We start from the raw sequence: 4,949 nt of genomic DNA, 5'->3' as shown, positions 1-4,949 counted from the left end.
AGAGTGCTGCAGAAAGTTCCATTCACATGAATGGGCCTTCCCAACGTTCGGGCCTATGTTAAATCTATATAAATCTATATAAATCACCGGCAAGTATATAATCACCGCTGTCAATGGCAACAGGTTGATTAACGTCTTTCATATCCCTCCGCACGAATTCCGTTCGCTTATTGCAATGGAATTTCATTGAAAGGGAAAGTAAGCTAGTAAGACGTTGCCACGCAACACCTGAAACCAGGGTGCGATTTGTGTAAAAACCAGAGGTGGGATGATTTTGAATAAGTTTGTAACCCCCAAAAAAAAAAAAAAAAAAATGAACGATTCATAGCCTAGTAATGTCATGGCTAATAATACCCTATATTATTTTTGCCACCTTTGTAACATTTTAGTTTTAGTTTACCGTGGTGTATGACTTTAAACAGCGAGTGTGCTTGGTATGATGATCAGCTCCTCTAATGCAGGGTAGGACTACGTTTTGACAAGCATACAAATTCACCTTGTTCTTGCCCCATCTGAAATGACTACTCTACTTTTGATGCCTCCATCCTTTCTGTATTTGTTGTGTAAAAAACGTTGTATATGATGGCACTGAAGTCTTAAGTTAGTGGATTGGCTAACAGTGTTAGTTGGTAACCAAATAGCCCACACATTGCGCTACACGCTGCGTAGGCTACGTGCATTCTCTCTCCTGCTGATTTGCGTTCAGTAGCCTAGCCAAGTGCGTAATATTGCAAAAGTTGAAAAAATGAATGTGTAAAAATGAATTTATTGTAGCCTACAGAAAATAAATAGCCTATCATAGTGTCAGTTAATTGCCTACAGTGCAGTGAAGAGTTTGGAGAGTAAAGTTATAGGGCAACTTGAAGTTTTATGAAAATAATTTAAGAACCAGAACATAAAGACCATGAAGCTTCTATTTCTTGCAGCTGTTAAAACACCCGCTAGATAGTTTAAATACCCACCAACATTCGTTTTTGCAGTACAGATTATTTCTAAAAATTATTTGTCTACTAGGCCTAGCCTACTGGCTGATTTATGAAACGAGTGCTTTCTCTTTCGTCCTCCGCAAACTACAGGTGTTTCGGTAGAGAGCCATTGAATAAGCGATGCCAAGCAATTTATGTAACACTTTTTGTGACATTCAGCAAATATCTCCTCATTTAATGTAAGTTCCTTCGGACAATAGGCCTACGTTCTACTCTACGTGCAGTTGTCCTCCATCTCATTTGCATCAGTTTTCTAATTTTGAAGGTTCTAAAACATTATGCTTCACTGAATCCTTCTCGTTTTCTTTCATTTGCCCAGCTAACTTTTCCATTGAAACTAGCCATTTATGAAGGATTACACACTCGACATTCTGAAATGTCCTGCACGATCAAGGCCAAATTAAGTTATCACGCAGCCACTGTGTCAGCAGCATGAGTGCTGACGGTGACGGTGCGTTTCTGATGTCAGATTATTATGTAGGCTAGCCTACTAGACTGTTCTCACGTTGCAGCGCTTTAGGATTCCCACGGTAGCCAGCGTCTGTGACGACACCTGAGCTTACCAAAATGGCGCCCATAGAGTCATAGAACGTACTTCAACATATCCCACGGTATTCTCCTGCCAGTAATCTATCTTAGCTCTGTTCTAGAATCTTTGGTCATTACAGAACAGCCGCTATAAGTCAGTGTTCTCCTAACTTCAGATAGGAAAGGTGTATTACAGAAACGTCCTAAATAAATAACGTTCCAAACTTTTACATGATGGCAGTCATCTCGATAGAACTTTGCCATCTCAATGTATCGCAATGGATGTACTGCTCAATGGGAAGTTCAAGTGGGCAAAGATGGTGCCGCCCTTTTGTGAGGCTTCATCTGAAAATCATATTATAATAATGTAAGGGATAATGTATTGTCCGCCGGTAATTATCAGAAAATAAGTCCCGACAGGGAGAACAGAACCCCGACGCGCAGCGGAGGGGTTTTGCTTCGACCTGAAGGGATTTATTTTCTGACAGTTACCGGCGGACAATACATTATCCCGCTTATTACACGGCTACTTGCCAAAACGAGAAAAGAAACCTAACACAATGAATCTTTAAAAATGCTACCGTTTCGTGTCTTCTGCTGACAAAATAAATAGTTTGCCACACAGATAGAACTTGACAGTTTCAGGCAGGGTGCGATTTGTAGGGGGGGATGGTGAGGATTTCCCCCCCTCTGATTTTCCTATCCCTACCTCTGCTAAATTATTTTTATATTACAACATTTATCCCCCTCTGCCCCTCATATTGATTAATGCTACTTCATATAAGTAAAGCGCTCTGTTCTAGAATCTTTGGTAATGACTTTCTTAACGTAGTTACCATAGTTACCCAACAGATAAGATAGGATTTGTGAGTTAGGAAGCTTCTGTAATCCGGCCCGTAGCACTCAGTAATACAGTAAAGAAAGCACTTTATACAAATATTATGACAATTATGTATTGACCTGCAGGTCGCTTTTTTTGAAGGCTCAGAATTGAACTCCTGCGTGACGTCATGATTGGCAATTATCAGGACCTGAGTTGACAGAGAGAACTGGAAAAAGACACAACACAGGTAACACATTTTCTCTGTTTGTCACGAAACTTGACATACATGATCTTCAGACCATGGCTCACACATGCGTTACTTTCTGGAGCCATTATCAAAATAATTTGCCCGTAGGAGCAAAACGCCAAACAGGCAGTGAAGCCAACCTTTGGTTGTTTGGAATAAAACCTGCGAGTGCTCTGGCCTACTGGACTGACCCACCCCCACCCCCCATTGATGCTTCCAGCTATATTTCTTGTTGTTATTGTTGTTGTAGTAGTAGTATCCCATACCATGTTGTGTAATGTTAAGGCTTGGCGGTTGAGTGGCCACAGTGGTAAATCCCCTACTTGTAACACAGGAAACTTAACACCTAGTCTTAGACTGATTAAAAACAAAACTTCAAGGTAAGTCTACACTGTCACTGACATTAGCTTTCAGTCTTGGACGGGACAAAATGTAAGTCGACACTGACAATAGCTTTAAGTCTTGGACTAGGCTTACGGCTCCCACACACAGTTGCGTTCCGTCAACGCATGCCAGTGGGTGTTCCCGACGGTAGCTATGCAAATGACTTACGGTATAACCATAATTTGATTGGCTGGTGCCGGAAACTGCCCTTAGCAAAATATGAAGCTAGATAGAGCATGTAGACCAGCTCAATGTGCTTGAAGGCCTGCGCCTCGTCTTCATAACAGACATGTGAGGGGCAAAACCATGTACACGTGCCTGGGCATTAAATGTGTAATAACATACAGGGTAATTGCATGGTAAGCATGTGCGTGCCTTTGAAGATGCTGCTTCCTGACGCTAAGACCAAAGCCCATCTCACCAGGAGGAGGGATAAAGCAGCAGCAATGACAGAGATGACAGCCTGGTAGCCCCAAGGGCAAACAGGAAGCGTCATATATACATCAGTGAGGATGAGGTGGGAGAGGGACTACAGCAAGATTTGTTAAATCACAGATTTGCCCCACAGATTTGTTAAATCTGAATAAGAATGCACAGGATTTATTCTATAATGTGTGGATGCACCCACACATAAACACCCACACACGCACACTGTCGAACACAGCCCTCTTGATCCATGTGTGTACTGTACCCTCATTGTCAGGGTAAGTGGGTTCACCTAATATACTAGCCAAGATGCTAATGATCTTTTATGTATAGGCCACAGGAGAGATCGAGAGAGAGAAAGAAAGAAAGAATGAAAGAAAGAGAGAGAGAGAGAGATGGATTATTAATAATGTTTCTCACTGTAAAATTCACTTTTACAGAGTTGATGTCCATGAAAACTCAGAAACATCAGTTTACCCTTTTTACCTTCTTTAAGGGAGGACATTAACATTTTGAAAAGGAAAAAAATAATTAATGTCCTTGAGTGCTCACTATTCATCACAGAATGTCACTTCAAAAACATGTCTGATATTTGTGAAGGCTCGGTATTACCTTTGTTCTCTCTCATAGGCTGAAAACACTGATAATTAGGTTCTATAGTTCTTTTTCTTTGGCTCTGGATTTTCCACAGACAAGTGCTCTTTGCTGTCCCTACTGTATACTCAAGGAGCAGCACTTTAGTGCTACTTTCCACAGACTGTTTTTTTATTCCGTATTCCCAGGGTTTGTTTACCAAATTCCAGAGGCAGAGAGAGGACAACTTTTGCTTCAAAATACCAGAATACCTTTTCTAATAAACCATAGTCGTACAAGTTTCCTGGCTGAAGACATGGACAAGGAGAGAGCCTCCATTTATAGAAGACAGCAGCAGGCGATATACTTGAGACTTACATGGCGAAATGAGTGGCGGCATCAAATCCACCGTCTACCCTACACTCTAGAGCCGGCAGAAACCCCTCATAACAAGGGCACTGAACATACCCTGGCCCAGACTGAAAATGTGCAGGGATCATTTCACACACACACACGCACACACACACACACACACACACTACAAACTAACATAACTTTGAAAGTAAACCTACACCCACAGTATATGCATTAAAAGACTACGATGAACTGACTACTCTAAGCTGACAAACACACACACACACATATGCATGTGCACAGGAGGCCACACACAGTAATCAGAGGATTACGGTTCAGCCCCTGACAATCTCCTCTTCCCTCCAGCACGCTGCTGGGTAATTGAGATGTGGATCTCGGCGTTCACTTTTTCATTTAGCCGCTGCTTCCTCCTCATCCGGCCAGAGATTTCACATACCTCCTTGTAATCCCCTCCTGGAAGCCCTGCTGATTAGTTTGATAATTAACTATTTGAGGCTCGCTCTACTGCCAAGATAGTGCTAAAAACAACAAAACAAAACAGAAAAACACACAAAAAAACAGGCATGGCGCTTTATCTAAGGTAAGGCAGACAGCTGTGGTCGATCGA

At 41.8% G+C, this 4,949-nt stretch overlaps 1 long non-coding RNA gene across 1 annotated transcript; it reads left to right on the top strand.

The window, feature by feature from the left end:
• The first annotated feature begins 423 nt into the window (after nt 1–423).
• Nucleotides 424–4,567, top strand: LOC125305388. The gene is made up of 3 exons (XR_007195411.1): nt 424–462; nt 2,497–2,584; nt 4,177–4,567. It is a non-coding gene; the product is annotated as an uncharacterized LOC125305388 (long non-coding RNA).
• The last annotated feature ends 382 nt before the right edge of the window (nt 4,568–4,949 follow it).

This window comes from Alosa alosa, chromosome 13 (genome assembly GCF_017589495.1).
Source record: "Alosa alosa isolate M-15738 ecotype Scorff River chromosome 13, AALO_Geno_1.1, whole genome shotgun sequence".
NCBI lineage: Eukaryota > Metazoa > Chordata > Actinopteri > Clupeiformes > Clupeidae > Alosa > Alosa alosa.
Note: the sequence above shows the minus strand (reverse complement) of the source record. Positions and strands in the feature narration are given on the sequence as shown.